This window comes from Herpailurus yagouaroundi, unplaced genomic scaffold (assembly GCF_014898765.1).
Source record: "Herpailurus yagouaroundi ecotype Mexico unplaced genomic scaffold, PumYag 160, whole genome shotgun sequence".
Taxonomy (NCBI): Eukaryota; Metazoa; Chordata; class Mammalia; order Carnivora; family Felidae; genus Herpailurus; species Herpailurus yagouaroundi.
In genome coordinates, this window is record NW_024412401.1 from 35287516 (window position 1) to 35306079 (window position 18564).

At 38.3% G+C, this 18564-nt stretch overlaps 1 pseudogene; it reads left to right on the plus strand.

Annotated features, from left to right (window-relative positions):
* The first annotated feature begins 5939 nt into the window (after positions 1-5939).
* Positions 5940-6428, plus strand: LOC121034430 (U1 small nuclear ribonucleoprotein C-like; annotated as a pseudogene).
* The last annotated feature ends 12136 nt before the right edge of the window (positions 6429-18564 follow it).

An 18564-nucleotide genomic window follows, 5' to 3' on the forward strand; every position in this document is an offset into this window, starting at 1 on the left:
TGAAGGGAACATCATAAAGGATGACCAAAAGCCAATATCTGGAGCTAGAGGATGAAAATCAGAGAAATGGAGACCAAAGTAAAGGGTGAAGCAACGGACAGTAATAACCGAACACCTGAGATAGGAGCTATTGTCTCTGCCTAAGTTTTACAAGCTCATAGCAGCATGCTAGATAGGAAAGGTACCTAAAATCATAAAAGTGCTGAAACCTACCCTCCCATCATGGGGTAAAGTCAAGGTTTCCTTGGGTTTGCCTAGCCATAAGCTTTGAAGTATAGAGAGATATCCTTGAGGTGGGATACAGAGTTCCATGAGTTTCACTCTTAGCCAGGGCCCCAGGTTCTGGTATTCCCCACAGTATATGTGGGGTTTCCCATCATAAGATATCAGGGTTGGACGTTCAAGCTTAGGAGTGGAGAAGCACACTGCTTATGTATGGAGAGTTAGAAGCTGCAATTGGAGCTGAAAAGCCATGGAATTGGTGATCTCTATTGGTTTGACAAGGGGTGGCCCTCTGGTTTGCGGCACAAGTTAATGGTCACATGCATGTCTTGGAGATTCTTTAGAATGTCCTGAAGCTTCTCCAGAAAGTAGGCAAATGCTGATATAATGTAGATATTATGAGGTTTTAACTATTTAACTATTAATGTTAAGAATTCATTTAGTGATTTTTTTTAAATTTTGTTAATGTTTATTTATTTTTAAGAGAGAGACAGAAAGCAGGGGAGGGCAGAAAGAGGGGGAGACACAGAATCCAAAGCAGGCTCCAGGCTCCAAACTGTCACCACAGAGCCTGATGTGGGGCTCGAACTCACAAATGGTGAGATTATGACCTGAACCAAAGTCAGATGCTTGACTGAGCCACCAGGCACCTTGTAGTTTAGTGATTATTAGTAGCAAACCAAAAACAGTGGATTAATCAAATTTAAAGTTTACTTTGCTACATAACTGAAGTCCAGACGTAAGCAGACTAAAGCTATTTTGGCAGTTCTATGAAGCTCAAAAACTTCACAGTAGCACTCTCCAGGTACCCAGTTTCCTTCTGGCTTTGTACTTTAATCCTTGCCTTCCACATGGCTACCAACACTCCAGCCATCATGTCTATGTTTCAGGCAGAAATAAAGAGAAGGTCATGAGTAACTTTTCCTTAAGCCTCACCTGACAATTTCTGCTTATATCTCATTGGGTAGAATTAAGTCAAAGGCTACCCCATGATCAAGGAAGGCAGGGATTTGTAGTGTTTCAGGTGGGTATATTACTAACATCAATAAAATGCAGGTCTGTTGGCAAGGAAGAAGAGTTGATATTCAAAAGGCAACCCACAGTCTCTTACACAGAGGTACAGAGAAAAGGGATAATGTGGTCCCAAGTCATTACTGCTATGTATGTGGACATTCTGGATAAAGGATTAGAGGGACTTATTAATGCTACACAAATTCTATGGGGGTGCCCCAGGGAAGTTCATGTTTCAAGACTGGGTAGGGCTATTTACTTCATACGCCCCTTCATACATCCTCTCTGCAGATGCAATATCACAGTTGTCTATGCACTAAATCAGGGGTTCTAAACTACATCTTTTTTTTAAATCTCTCTTTGCCTTTTTAATTTTTTTAATATGAAATTTATTGTCAAATTGGTTTCCATACAACACCCAGTGCTCATCCCATAAACTACATCTTTTGAAAGAATGCTGGTCTCTCTATACCAAAATCACCAGAATACTTACTTAAACTACAACCTCCTAGATCTTGCTGCACAGACATAGTTTAGGCACCATGTTCTATGCGGTGCCATATCAGAAAAGGCTACTAAAAGCCATCATGGACTGTGTGAGGTTTAGCTGAAGGGTGTAAATGACTCCAGCTGAACAGGTACCTCTGGGCAGCCTGGGCCAACTTTGGAGACAGTGGCAGTGTTCTCTCCTGAGAAAGAAGGGTTCTCAAGATGGGGCAGGCTCACTTGCCTCCTAATGACACAGCCTGAGGGGCAGAGGGCCTGGCTGGCTTCATAGCATTCCCAGCACTCATTCAGAAGAGAAGCCAACTCTCTCAAAGAGGAAAGCACACACTTCCAAGTGTTTTGCTGATCTTCCCCATCCTCAACCCATGCCTCAACTGCTTCAAGCTAGGAGCATTGGAATGCATCAACACACCAGCAGACTCTTGGAAAAAGTTTTCCATGCCTCAAAGGCAATCTTGAGTAAGTAACTACCATCCCTTCAAGGTAGCTAACTCATTTCTGGCCTCTTAGTCTCCACATATCTTAGAATTCATAAACTCTACAGTTAGTGTTCCAATAGATAGATAGATAGATAGATAGATAGATAGATAGACAGATAGACATCTAAAAGTCTTATGTCAAATTATTCATTCCTTTTTAAAAAAAAATCGGTCCTTTGCATAGGAAGAGAAAGCTTTTAAACAAAAACATTTTAAAGGTTTATGATTATGATATCTATAAGACAATATATGAGGTGACAGGAAGAAGAAAACAGAGAAGGGGGAGGAAATGTAATACATCTTTTTACTCTGGCTGAGCCCAGCAGAAGCTAACTATAAAATCCAAGGACGAAATGATCAAGTTCCCAAAACTACACTCCCATCTACATCTTCTACCATGTTCCCAAACTCTATACTAATGTTCATTGTAGGCCCTTCCTCAAATTTTAATCTTGTACTTTCAATCCATTCAATCACCATCACATAATAAGCACACTAGTATGAAAACTCCTGTTCTTAGTGGTCTGGAGGTTCCTTAAGTGTCATCTCCCATCTTGAGACTTTAATCCCACTGATGTCCCTACCGTGGACATTCTGAAGTCGTCTGCCCTCCCTACAACCAATCAGTGCCCTTGTGTACCCTTAACAGAAATTACCAACATCCTTGTGCATTCAGTGGAGGAACAGTTATATTTTAGACACTCACAAAGGAGTGGAAACAAAAGGAGCTGCCACTTTATCAACCCCTAAGCTGACCTACTCATGATCTCAGAATTCACCTGCAAGTCATATTTCATTTTAGTGAAGCACTTCTTCATGGTAGCTGGCTAATTTCTGTAAAAGTAATTTACATCCATTTCCTCTTGTTACGTCACTGACTCCTCCCATAAGCCTAACAGGCAGCTATTAATCCATTATTTTCTCTTGGGACATCTTTCCTTCAGCTTTCATACTTTTTGGTATCCTAATATCTTAAAACAGTAAAGCTTTCAAAAATGACTAACTTAGCCTAAGATGTTATTCATACATCAAAAAAGTAGTTTTCAGAAATATCTTACACAGCTAGCCCCTTCCTTCAAATGGTGTCTAATATAAAAACTTGATGTGGTAAGGAGCATTAAGGAATCTACTCCTGAAATCATTGCTTCACTATATACTAACTAATCTGGATGTAAATTTTAAAAAATAAAAAATAAAGTCAAATTACAAACAAAAAAATTGATGTGTAAGTGGCTCTGTTTTCAGGGGTGGGAGAACCCAAATAGGTGGGCTCGTGCTCATTGAGGCTTTCCAGAAGGACCTTTCCAGAAATCTAGGAATCTGTAGACCACATTTTGAAAAAACTTGTACTAAAGGAATCTGAATTCTTTAAATACCTTATAAATATTGACAAGTTCTACCCTGATTTGTAGACCATGTCATGCTTGGATAGGTCTAAATATTAAAAAGTATATGAACAAGTCAACATAGAATCAATGAAAACATACTGCAACAAAGAAAGGAGCCAGCCATAAGGCATGAAACCTCAGAATAGAAGTACTGTTAAAAAGGGGCACCTGGGTGACTCAGTTGGTTAAGCATCCAACTCTCTATTTTGGCTCAGGTCATGATCTCATGGCCACGGGACTGAGCCCCACATCAGGCTCAGTACTGCATGAAGCCTGGTTGGGTCTCTTTCTCTCCCTCTCCCTCTCCGTCTCCCTCTCCCTCTGTCTCTCTCCCACTTGTGTGCTCTTTCTCTCCCTCTCTCTAAGTAAATAAATAAACACTTAGAAATACTGTTAAAAATAATAAAATGATTTCTAAAAGAACGAGAAAAAAAACTCTAGCAACTAGTGTTCCCAAAGACACAGAAGATATGATTTTTGTAAAACAGAAATAGCAACTTTTAATGAAGAACACAGCTTAATGAGGAAAGAGATGCTGAAGAAGCTAGAAAAAAGTACAAGAAAGTCCAATACATCATAACAAAATTATAAATCCATTGAAGGAGGTCAAAAGCAGAAGTGACATTAATGTACCTGGAACAATATATTGAAGACAAACTTGAGAAGGTATCACTACACAGAGAGGAAATGAGAACAAAAATGTTAATTATGACAGGAAAAAATAGTAAGTTTTAAGAACATGGAATTGGCTAGATCATCCTGACAGAAAACCAGCAACGAAACATTGGCCTTCAATGACACGCTGACCAGATGAACTTAACAGACATACACAGAAGAACAGGGAATAAAATCCAACCTAAGATTGATGTGTCTTGAAGAAAGAAATAAGAAATATGAGGACCCAAGAACACACTAAAAAAGAAAGAAAGAAGAAAACGAAGAACATTTTTCCAGCTAAAAAAAATTAAAAGGCCTGAATCTATTAAAAAAAAAACAAAACACAAAGGGTTCATCATGTTCCAGGAACAGTTATTGAAATAGAAACCATTGCTAGACACAAAAAGGCAAACTATTTTAATTATGTGGCTAAAGAAAAGTACTATAAGATATAAGAGGAAGAAAAGCTTACCTAGAAAGGAAGAAATTCAAGTTTCCCCCAGTCTCCATTACACATTTAAATTCTGTTATAAAATGGAGGTGTTCTGTAAAATGTTGAGGGAAAAAATCCTAGTGAACCAAAATACCAAACTTAGTTTCTCCTTCACAAACAAAAGCAACAGAAAGAACTTCTCATGCAAGGAGTCAGCAGGAATGCCACAAATGTACACCCTTCATAGAAATGTCCTAAAGTACATTCTATAGCTGAGGAAGTCAAAAGAGGATTTCAGAAGTCAACAGTCAAAATATGCAGGCACTGCTGTCAGCACGTATAGAAAACAATTTGACACAGAAAATAACTACAAAACTTATTGTAAATACAATTTTTGAGTTGCACTCAAAGCCAATAAAAAAAAAGAAGTTGCAAGGAAACTTTCATTGGTTAAAAGAAAATGCTATTTAGGAATAATTCCACGAGAATAAATCACAGAAAGGACAGAGAATGCCAAAGCTAAATAAATTCCTCACCATGAAGTAGAACAAGTTGAAAAGTATTTTTTGAACTTTATTTTTAAGAAATCATAAGACTGCCATTTATGATATTCTGATGAACTAAAAGGAAAGCTCATTCTACAAGTGGACCCCTACAGGAGTCTGAAATTTTGAGGAACTGAAATTGTAAAGTTGTCCCACTGGATTACTAATGCCCCTAGGCTCCTGGAAGAAGGAAACAGAAATCCTTTTGGAATGAACCAACCTTCAACACAGGCCTCAAAGAATTCACCCCCCCCCCCAAAAAAATCCAAGGAATATGAACAGCATACAGTAAGAAATCACAAAATATACAAGGAAAGAGGGTACCAGAAGAGAAAATCTATAGTAATAGTAGAGAGCAAAAGCAGACTTTCAAAGAGTTCAGATATTGCAACTATTAGACACAGAATATGGAAAAGTATATTGGATTAAGATATTTAAAGAAATAAAGAAGTGTTGGCTGTTGGTTAAGCCACTCACTCTTGGTTTCGGCTCAGGTCATGATCTCACGGTTGGTGAGATGGATCCCCATCTGGGTCTCTGTGCTGTCAGCTTGGAGACTGCTTGGGATTCTTTCTCTCCCTTTCTCTCTGTCTCTCTCTCTCTCAAAATAAATAAATAAACATTTAAAACGAAAAAGGAAGAAGTGTTTAAAATATGATTCAGGGGCTAGGGAATGGCCAGTGGCCTGCAGAGCAACATGCCAAAGTTTTATTGTGACTCCAGTGACACATACCTCACCCATGACTCTCCATCTGTGAGGAAGACACACCACAGAGGTAGGAAACACAAAGAGAATGTGAAATGCTATCAGAAATGGATGGGAAAGCAGTCTCAGAGCCTGATCGACAAAACAACCACTGCATATCAACAAGGCAAGATGCCTCCTACTCCATTCTCTGCTTCTCCTCCTGCAGGGGCAATGATCCCACCTCCCACCAGTTTCCTGGGTCCTCCTTGCCCTGGTATGATGCCAGCTCCCCATATGCTGGGTCTTCCCATGATATAGGCCCTTCCCATGATGATAGGCGCTCCTCCGCCAGGGACAATGCCAGTGTGACCTGCTCCCGGAATGAGGCCACCTATGGGAGGCCACATGCCAATGGCACTTGGGCCCTCAGTGATGAGACCTCCCACCCATTCCGTGATGGTGCCCACTCAGCCAGGAATGCCTCAACCAGGCAAATAACGAGAGAGGGGAGCTTCTTTATATCCATTTTATATTACTTGTTCTACTTCACTAGGAGATCATGGTGCTGTGACTCTGGGTGTTTTCTAACAGCATGACAAGGAAGACTTGCGCCCCCACTTCCTATTAAAGAAAGAATAGTTTTGGCAGAAGAGTAATGAGACCAAAAAAAAAAAAAAAAGCAATTTTCATTTGTATTGTGAGATGTGAAAATTATCAACTGTTTTAAAATAGTTTAAAAATAAATAAATAATAAAAATAATAAAAAATAAAATATGATTACAAACAAGAGACTATTAAAAAATGCTATAGACTGAATGCGTGTGCCCTCTCAAAATTCATATGTTGAAACGTGCCCCCAATGTGATGACATTAGAAGTTGGAGTCTTTGGGAGGTAATTAGATCATGAGTGTGGAGCCTTCATGAATGGGTTAGTGCCCTTAAAAAAGAGACCCCAAAGGACTCCTTCACCTCTTCTGCCATGTGAGGACACAGTGAGAAGACAGACATCTATGAACCAGGAAGCAGGCTCTCACTAAATACCAATCTGCCAGCACCTTGATCTTAGACTTCCCAGCCTCTGGAGCTGTGAGAAATGAATGTTTGTTATTTAAACCACCCAATCTATAGTATTTTTATTATGGCAGCCCGAAGAGATAAGACAAAAATAAGCAGATTTAAAAAGAACAAAATTATATTCCTAGTAACAAAAAATAATAATAAAATCATTGAAATTAACAAAGTCCATGGAAGAGTTGAACCAGAAGATTGGACACAAATAATAGTAGTAGCAAAATGTTAGGTAGTTATAAAGAATTAACTCAGTATGCATCCTCTAGAGAAAAAATACAGAAAACATAATAGGTAGGTAAAAAAACAGAAGATAAAGTAAATTTCTAACATACATCTACTTGGAATTTCAGAAGGAGGGATGAAATAGAATGGGGAAGAGGTAATACCTTAAGAGAAAATGACTAGTAACTTCTCAGAACTGACTGAAGAAACTAATACACAGTTTCAGGAAATCCAGTGAATTCCAAGTAGGATAAATAATAAGAAATCCAGGGGCACCTGGGTGGCTCAGTCAGTTAAGCATCCAACTTTGGCTCAGGTCACGATCTCATGGTTCTCATGATCTCATGGTTCTTGAGTTTGTGTCCCACTTTGAGCCCCACTATAGACTCTCTGCTGTCAGCACCAAGCCAGCTTTGGATCCTCTGTCTCCCTCTCTCTACCCCTACCCCTCCCTCCCTCTCTCTCTCTCTCAAAAATAGATAAACATTTTTAAAAAAGGTTTCGAGAGCAAGTATAAAGACATTTCAGACAAAATAAAAATTAGGAATTTGTCACCATTAGACCATCATTAAAGAAAATTCTAAAACTAAGCTGTCCAATAGAAATATAATGAGCAATATGTAAATTTAAATGCTCTGGCATAAAGCCACATTTTTAAATGCATGAAAAGGTAAAATTAATTTTAATACTGGTCTATTTAACCTAATATATTAAAAATAATTTCAATATGTAATCAATATAAAAACCATTAATGAGATATTTCACCCTTTCTGGTACCTGGTGTTTGAAATCCGGTACACACTCTATACTAACAGCAAATCTCAATTCAGACTAGTAATTATATTTCAAGTACTCAATATCCATATGACTGGTGGTTACCATATTGGTCAGCACAGTGCTAAGAGACATACTTAGAAGGAAGATTATTCCTGGTAAAATGGCTGAGATGCAAGAAGAGAGGATGAGCAAAACAAATGGTAAAAACTTGGGCAAACCCAATGTCCCTAAGGGACACTGACTGTCTAAAACAATAATATTTATATCGTACACCAGAAGTTAGGGAAAGGTTTGATCAAATTCTGTTTAGTTTGGGGAAAGAATACTTTGTGAGGATGTTGTATATACTTCATATTACATCACATTAAGAGGTACACGACATCTAGTCAATGGTGGCAAGACTGGATCAGGGTGAAACAGCCAAATGCCTCCATCACAAAGTCATATTTTTCTCACCTATTACCAAAAATCAGTCCATGGGGTAAGACCCAAGCAGAAGAAACAAGTACAAAGTCTGTGAGACAGAAGTACATCTGGTGTGCTTGAGAAATAGTAAGGAGAAAGATTCCCTATACTGTAGCACTTGGCTAAGCTAATAACTGATCAGGATCATTCTACTGACAATTCTTTTAAAATGAATGTATTAGCAGGAGTGCTGATGCATAGGGGCACTTGTACCCCAATGTTTATAGCAGCACTTTCAACAACAGCCAAATTATGGAAAGAGCCTACATGTCCATCAACTGATGAATGGATAAAGAAGTTGTGGCTTATATATACAATGGAATACTACTTGGCAATGAGAAAGAATGAAATATGGCCTTTTGTAGCAACGTGGATGGAACTGGAGAGTGTTATGCTAAGTGAAATAAGTCATACAGAGAAAGACAGATACCATATGTTTTCACTCTTACATGGATCCTGAGAAACTTAACAGAAGACCATGGGGGAGGGGAAGGGAAAAAAAAAGTTAGGGAGGGAGGGAGCCAAACTATAAGAGACTCTTAAAAATTGAGAATAACCTGAGGGTTAATGGGGGGTGGGAGGGAGGGGAGGATGGATGATGGGCATTGGGGAGGGCACCTGTTGGGATGAGCACTGGGTGTTGTATGGAAACAAATTTGACAATAAATTTCATATTAAAAAATAAATATAAAATAAAAGGAATGTATTAGAATCACTATATGAATTATTCATTTAATGACTAGGATCATTTAATCAGAACTAATAAGTGATCCCTATAGCAAATAACAGTTGATATTGAATCCAGATCCCCTTGAAACCCTTGAGCCATTTCTCTGTACACACCCCCCATCCCCAGCTTCTTTGTGCTTTTGCTTCTATGGACTCCCATTTGTGATGATCTTCAGAAGATTGCCCTCAGCCACAGACACCACTTTGCACGCCTGTGCAAAAAGCTGGAAGTATCTGAGAGATGAGGTACCCCTTAGCTTAGTTTGGGTGGCTCTGAGCCAAAGAGCGACTTATGAAAGCCCAGCTCTTTCAAGTTGGGACAAAATCTGAGCTAATTTGCTCTCCAAAGCTCTCCTGTACAATCCAGCTGAGACTAAAACTGTGCCAGGAATTGTACCCTTGCTTGGATTCCTTCTTTTCACTGATCTGTTTCTCCCACTCCCTTACCTGTTGCTCCTGAGAGCAATTCCCTAATAAATCATTTGCACATAAATACTCAGTTCAGGGTTGGCATCTGCAGAAACTGACACAAGGCAATCCCTAATTTTGAATGCCACATTACATCTGGAATTTATGTAACAAATATAATCTAATTCTATATACTCATCTGCAAAATGGAGCATGAATAGAAATCCTTTCTACTTCCATTTGAAGTGATTGGTTTCTATTAGCATACACATATATAAATAATGCATCATGAGAAGTCAGTGCAAGGCTGATCCATGAGTGGCATATACCAGCCAGGGTACAACACTATACACACAGTGTATGTCTGCACTCATACACACAGTATTAGCATTATTGAAAACTCAGCTGTGCATCACTTTTCTAGATGTGTAAAACTTCTTTGGTTCTGGAATACAAGCAAATCGCTCACCATTCCCAAGGCCTGAATGTGGCGCTTATTGTTTCAGAGACAATGGGTCTAGTGTTTGGCGCTCAGACTACATATTTCAAAGGGAATCTTTGTCTGCTTAACATGAAATAAATCAGACTCTACATTTATTGGAAAAAGAGCAATCCAGCAACCTTCACTCAAAGAAATCAGCCTTGGCGGCCTTAAGTTACAACTGTTGAGTAAAGCTGTAGGTAGCCATTTAGTAATACAAACCAGAGACTTCTTTCTAAGAGGGGCTAGGAAGAAACCCACTCTTTGCCTTTCTTTAGCCATTTTTAATCACTGAGAATTTTTTTACAATTATGTAAATTGTTTTCAAGTACATTTCTACACTAGCTTTTTACAAACCAAAATTTCTCCCAATGGCACTATTTAAATGTTTACAATTATAAGCACGTGATTGTCTGAAGTTCTTCAAATATTGTAGAGAAACTTCATCAGGTTGGGCTCTACTGTTTTATAAGAAATATTTTGGAAATTTTCTGCTAAGGCTTGTTATTGTCCTTTAAAGGACACACATGCACATACATATATCAATCATGTAAGCAAGCTAATTGAAAAAAACATTTCTCTAACTTTATATTAAGAGTGTAACTTTGTGCTATTGGACTAGATACGCCTGTCATCTATGACAGACATGCCCAGGAATGCTAAAAAGTAATTGGCCATGCAAATGTGATATTCCTAAAGCTCACAGAGATTCCCACCAAATGAAATTGTCTTAACCAAATAAGAGAAGGACTAGTTTCAGGCTTTTAGAAGGATCCATTTACAGGCATACAATGAATGTGCTGATTAAAATCATTTGTTTTATTCACCAGGCAAGACCTCCAAAGGTTTTGAATAAGCTATGGTGCCTTACTCTATCTAGTCTTAGATATTATGTAATCTTTAATACAATCCCTTTCTATAACCCATATTGGTCTCCTCCAACTCTTTTAGAAATAGCATTATGTCCCCCATTCATGCTCTGTCTCTCTCTGTCCCAAAAAAATAAATAAACGTTGAAAAAAAAATTTTTTTAATAAAAAAAAAAAATGGGGCGCCTGGGTGGTGCAGTCGATTAAGCGTCCGACTTCAGCCAGGTCACGATCTCGCGGTCCGTGAGTTCCAGCCCCGCGTCAGGCTCTGGGCTGATGGCTCAGAGCCTGGAGTCTGTTTCCGATTCTGTGTCTCCCTCTCTCTCTGCCCCTCCCCCATTCATGCTCTCTCTCTGTCCCAAAAAAATAAATAAACGTTGAAAAAAAAATTTAAGAAATAGCATTATGTTTCTTCTGCCATAAAAGATAATAATTCCAGGAAAAAGTAAACTTTATCTTAAAATGCAATTTTCTAAACACAGCAAAATACACATGGGAATTCAGTATGTGGCAAATTCTATGCTTTTATAATCTTAGTGGGACCACATTACAGAAAAAATGTAAAATGCCTGCATATGAAAATTCACATAAAAAAAGACAAAAGATAAATAAAAAGCTGGAAAAAAATCACAACTCAATTTACAAAGGTCTTATTTTCCTAGTGTATTTTTAATATATTAATAACAAGACTAAGAGACCAATCTAACATAGGTGAATGATATGAAAAGACAATTCACAGAAAAAAATAAAAATGGCTCCTAAAATGTAATAATATCACTCATAATAAAGACACTTCACTGAAACTGCACTGAAAGATCATTTCTACCTATCAAATTGTGATCCAAAAAGTAATAAATGGTACTGCTGAAGAATATAGGTATTGTTGAGGGTATTATGACAAGTGAAATAAGTCAGAGAAAGAAAGACAAATACTGTATGATTTCACTTATATGTGGAATCTAAAAAACCAAACAAAACTCATAGATACAGAGAACAGATTGTTGGTTATCAGAGGGGAAGGGGGCTGGGAAGTGAGCAAAAAGTGTGAAGGGGGTCAACTGTATGGTGACAGATGGTTATGAGACTTACTGTGGTGATCACTCTGTAGTATATGCAAAGATCAAACTACTATGTTGTACACCTGAAACTAATATAATGTTATATACCAATTTTTCCTAAGTTAAAAACAAACAAACAAAAGAATATAGACACTGGTGATAATATATATATGGGGAGGATATATATATATTCTCCACAGAGGGCAATTTGGCAATATAAAAATTATAAACGCACAAGGCCTTTGATGCAATTCCTTTTCTAGTAATGTATCCTAAAGCTATATCCCAATGAGTGAAAAGATTGTAACTACATGTATATCTGTGTCCATATCCATTCACCTATCTATCTATCTATCATGTGCCTATTTACTCTCAATAGAAAGATGCCCAAGAATGTAGCAGAGGCTGACCCCAGGAAGGGCAATGAGAGTAGAGTGATTTATATTTAGTTATGTTCATTTGCACTTCTTGGGCTTTGAGCCCTGGTATCTCTTCAAAAAAAATTTTTAACATAAATTTTCAAAGGCGCCATATTCTAAGCACGAATATACGGCGCTAAGGACATAGAGGCTCTACTTCCATTGATTATTTGATTCATTTCTTTGATCCAAAGTCATTCACAAGAACTTTGATTAAAATACTCTGGAGTGCAGGGGTGCCTAGGTGGCTCAGTCTGTTAAGCGTCTGACTTAGGCTCCGGTCATGATCTCAAGGTTCATGGGTTTGAGCCCCACATCCAACTCTGTGCTGACAGCTCAGAGCCTGGAGCCTTGCTTCGGATGCGTGTCTCCCTCCCTCTCTGTTCCTCCCCCGCTCATGCTCTGTCTCTCTCTCTCCTTTAAAAATAAATAAAAACATTTAAAAAATTAAAAAAAATACTCTGGAGTGTAGCATATATTATAAATAGCTCAAATTTATCCTAGGTTTTGAACAGTAGCTATACTTTTCCTTTGACGCCATAGTGCAAGAAATGTGCATACCCCTTTGTATTACTTTCTTCACCTTTGTGAGATTTCTCCAGCATGATGTGGGAACACACCACAAGGCAGCAGTTTGGACTCTTGCTGTTTCTGCCTGTTGCATCATTGCTGGTCTTACGTAGATACAAAAGGGAAGATGCTAGATTCCACCAAACACTTTGCTACCTTGACTACTTTACATCAGTGCCTCATTTAATCCTTACAAAGCCATTATGATGAAAGTATTTTTGTCCTCATCAGTCTGATACTCAGAGAATCAAATAAGTTGTCCAAGAGAGCCGGATGCAAATCCAGATATATTTGGTGCCTCAGTGGAGTGCGGACATCAGGTGAACAAGAATCACAAGTAATTAGCTGCACATAGTAACTACATAAACAAATGTGTTTTTAATCAATGCTTTTTAAGGGAAATTAATTAATCATTCCCAAAATATTTGTAAACTGATGAAAATGTATTAAATGCAGATTTTAAAAAACAGACTTAGATTTGATTCTGTTAATACACAAAAAAATCAAACATAAATTTAAGAATCTTCTGAGGTTCAGCTTGAATTATACTAAAAACAGTTTAAATGTTCACACAACTAACCTTGCTTTACCAATGAGAAAACTCAAACCACGCCTAATCAATTTTTTTAACTTGTGTAGTGGTAAGATACTGATCAGACATTTGTGGCTTATATTATCCCAAATCCACACATTGAATTCTCTGTCGAAAGGATTTGGGTTTTTAGGTTTACTTTGCAGTACGTGGTTTAAAAGGAAAAAGGACTAGACATTACAGCAGGCAACAAACTTGAGAGAAATAGCAGGAAAGACTTAGAACATGAATTCTTTTTCAATCCCAAAGAGATGCTGTTCCAACAAGACTCAGGTCAGAGGGCTGGGCACTGCTGGGGAGGTCACATGACTGATCTGGGCGAACTTGTTTTGTGAAGAAACAGATGATTTCTAGCTATGAGGCTGTTGTTCCTGTAACTTTTTAGCAACAGTTAAATCCATTAAATCCAGTTAAATCCAGCAGTTAAATCCATTCCAAAATGACAAGCGAAAGAAAAGAACATTCTGAATAAACTGCAGATGAATGGAGTTTTCCCCTGCCTCCTTGGGAATATTATGAGCATCTTACAAAAGGGGCCATATCCTGTTTCCTTCTCTGGTTGCTACAACTGTGGTTTGTATATTGGCTGTATCACTAATGTGAATTTGTAACCCATAAATGCCAAAAGAAAAAAATCAATACTCCTTCACAAATATGCATTTTTCTTACCCTAACTTTCAACAAGCACTGTTTTAAATCATCATTATTTTTTTCTGCACTGGAAGCAAATCTACACATCTTTTTCATACCCTACTGCTAGCACAGAAGGTGAAATACTGACATAAATGAAAGGAATTGCAAGTTCAGCATTAATATAAACCAGGAAAACACTACTGGGATATTTAAAACTCAACAGTGCCTCCTAGTGCACCTATAAAAATTAGCATGAGCCCAAGATGCAAAATAAATCAGGCTGGAAAAAAGTAAATTAGAAGACATTAATGAATTTATCCCTTTAAATCATCCAGGAATCGGTCTTTCGGAATGAACCTGTTTACTTTAACAAGACACATAAATTATTTTCAAATAAAAACAGGGCATTGAGAAAGATCAGATTCAGGGGGAAGGAAATGGCACAAAGGCATGTGGAAAGAGATAATGCAAAAGATAAAGACACATTTTTAAAGAAAGAGAAAGAAAGGGAAGAAGGAGGAGAAGAAGGTGGAAAAAGACTCTTACTGCCCCCAGAGCATACCAACTTGAAGGAATATCACAAACTTGGATAATGATAATATGGCATTTTGCTCTGAGCCAACACCCTCCTTTGTTAATTTCCTCATAAGAGAACTCCTATCAGAAACGGGAACCCTCTTGCACTGTTGGTGGGAATGCACACTGGTGCAGCCACTCTGGAAAACAGTGTGGAGGTTCCTCAAAAAATTAAAAATAGAACTACCCTATGACCTAGCAATAGCACTACTAGGAATTTACTCAAGGGATACAGGAGTCTTGATTCATAGGGGCACATGTACCCCAATGTTTATAGCAGCGCTTTCAACAACAGCCAAATTACGGAAAGAGCCTAAATGTCCATCAACTGATGAATGGGTAAAGAAGATGTGGTTTATGTATACAATGGAATACTACTTGGTAATGAGAAAGAATGAAATCATGCCATTTGCAACAACGTGGATGATATTGGAAGGTATTATGCTGAGTGAAATAAGTCAGTCAGAGAAGGACAGATATCATACGTTTTCACTCATATGTGGATCTTGAGAGACTTAACACAAGGCCATGGGGGAAGGGAAGGGGGAAAAATAGGTACAGAGAGGGAGGGAAGCAAACCACAAGAGACTCTTAAATACAGACAACAAACTGAGGGTGGGTGGGAGGTGGGGGAGAGGAGAAAATGGGTGATGGGCATTGAGGAGGGCACTTGTTGGGATGAGCACTGGGTGTTGTATGGAAGCCAATTTGACAATAAATTATGTTTAAAAAAAAATAAAAGAACTCCTATCATCAATGTTCTTCTTGCCCACCAGCTACCATTGGTAGCATCAAAGGTCTTCATACGTCTATGCAATTATTGGTGCTTTCCACCACGGCCCCTAAAGTTGGAAGTTAGTTTTTTCTGCTTAAATGATCATAGCTTTTTCCAAAAGTTTCTGATATCTGAGGGTTTACAACATTTGGGGATCATGAAAAGAAGTAATGCCATGAAACCCAGCAAGAAGGTACTCAGATGAGTGAGGAGTACTTGGCTATGAATCTGTGCCCAAAAGAATTTCCCCTTGCTGGATCCACCTGATATCCGCAAATTCACCCAATGTTTCTACTCTCATGTCTTCATTCTTTCTTTGTTTCACCAAAAACGTATGTAGAGTTCTTATCCGCTCTTTGTTTGAATTCTATTGTCCTCAACATTCCCTTCACTGCTTTGAAGAAATCTTCCTTGGCCAGTACTTTATCTCAATGTCCTCAAATATATCATGCAAATTAAGCTTCCTCATGACCACTAGATAGAAAAACATCAAGAGAACCTAAATTATTTGAGAAGTCTAAGCCTGACAGAATAAGGAAAGCACTCATAGTTATACACCAACTGTAAGTTAATATCAGGACCCCATTATATATGTATATGTTTATTGTATACAATCCTCCTTAAGTTGACCATTTAAGAGATTTTGTACACTTCTTTCCCATTACGGCATTTCAAAAGGTTCAATGTAAAGACTTCCTCCATGTACTGCTTTGGAAATACATTTTGATGAAGCCAGTCACACTTGACTATCCTATTAGATTATCCGGTTTCCAAAATGTGGAGGCAAACAGGTGAGCAGACCCGTGTGTCTTCATAGAATTAATCTTTACTTTTGTGTACATTCTCTATATCACAAAACCACAAGGCACAATAGTGAAAGAACTTTGCATTTTTCAGACCAACACAAAATTCTTAATTAAAAGAGTCTGCATGTTTTGAGGAAATAAGACTTATTAAAAGCTGCTGTATTTTCAGAACTGTCTTTAGTAAAAGCAACATCACTGAGAATTCTTTCTTTTTGTTCCACTAAAGTAAACAAATGTGAAGCAATTCCAAAGAGAGAGGGAAAAGCTGATCAAGAATAGTGAATGACATCCAAAGTGCAAACAATATGGCAAGACTGAGTAACAGAACAGTAGGACAAAATTTGCTGCTTGACCAATGGACAAAATGTAATTACTCAAAAAAGGAAAAGCAGTGTTCATTCAGAGACACACAAAACAACATTAAAATTATGACACAGCCTCATAATAGAACACCATGCAGTGACTGAAAATGATGGAGGTCTGTATTCAATTGAAGAAAAGTTATGTTACATGAAAACACAAAAAATATTCATATTTGAAACATTTATATATTATTTATATACATCCTATTCCTGACAGAGTGCTCTCAAATTGACACACTCTCCTTTCCTCTATCTTAAATCCTGTTCCTCTCCTCTTGATCAGGGACCCTCAAAACCCAACCCCATGTTTCTCCCAGCTTTTGCTGAAACATGCTAGCTAAATACTACGGCTCCTTTGAGGCTATGTTCTTTTCCTGTCTTTCAGATCTAGTACATCCTCTCCTGGGTGATATTATAACTTAATCCCAGGAAGGGAGATTTGGCTTTGGGCCAGGAAGGGAGACAGGTGTACATCCTGATGGGGGTAAGGGAGAGGTGCCTTTGCATCATCTTCAAGCAAGGAAGGAATTCTAGCCCTTATAAGAAAGTGGGTCACTTCTTCAGGCTCAAAGACTCAGAAAAATCTGGAGGATTCAAGATTTTTAGGATGCATTAATATCACTGTCCCCATCCAAGATGGCAGGGTCCTATTGTTTCCCAACCTTGACATTGCAGATATACCTTGGTTTAGGGCTCATCTACTCACAATTAATCTAATGACCCTGGTCCTTTGTTTTCTCTGCTTTCCAGCCATAGGACATGAGAACATTTGCATATGATACCAAGTAGGCCCTTTGACTTTCACATTTAGCTTGTAATTTCTAATTGCTCTTTCTTAACTTTTCATTATCTTTTTCCAAGTTTCAATTCAGTTTAGCAATAAACATTCAATATTATTATACTTATAGTTGCTTTTTCTCTCATTTTTACCATCTGCTTTACACACTGTACCTGCTAACACATTACCTTCCACTGATCCACTGTCCCAATTGCCCAACAGTAAATTTTTTCACAATTATACTGCTTATTTTTGTCAGGGTCTCGTGATGCTCCCACTACCACCAGTAACAGCTCTCTTTGCCAACCGGGTAATGTGTGGTTCTGCTCCAGGATCTTATCCCAGCATGTGTCTTTTGTTTTGATCTGGTTTGGGTTTGGGGGACCACCCACGTCAACTCTCAGGGATGGGTTCCCAGGTAAGTTATCTGAAATAGGAATTAGCATGTAAGCAAGCTTAATTGGGAGTTCTCTGAGAATCAACACTTCAGGAAGAGAAAGGAGGGTAAGGGAGCAAGATTAGGCAGAAACTGTGCAGTGATACAATGTATTGCAATAGAAGCCTTAGGTGAGAGCACTGGGTGCTGTATGGAAACCAAATTGACAATAAATTTCATATTAAAAAAAAAAAAAAGAAGAAGCCTTAGCTGATTCTCTGAGGAGTTCCAAAAGTTGGATGAACCTTGAGGACCACCCTAAACTAGAGCAAAAGGGCCAGACTTTGATATCCTCATACTCAACATACTCAACAGTCATTGGATGGGACCACCTGGGAAGAGGGCATGGCCTTGGCAAGGCACCTTCTTCAGTCAAGGCAATCCCTGACAGTGTCCGAGAGTTGAGAACAGTCTGGATGGGGGCAACATCCCCACAGCTGAGAGTCCCTCTTTCCTGATGGAGACTGTGATCAGCGCATCATAGCAGCCACTGCCAGAACTCAGATCCATGCAGCACCCTGGATATCCCTGTCTCAATAAGTATACATTTTTTAAATTAAAAATAACAGCAATATCAAATAACAAAAATCTCAAATATATACATAG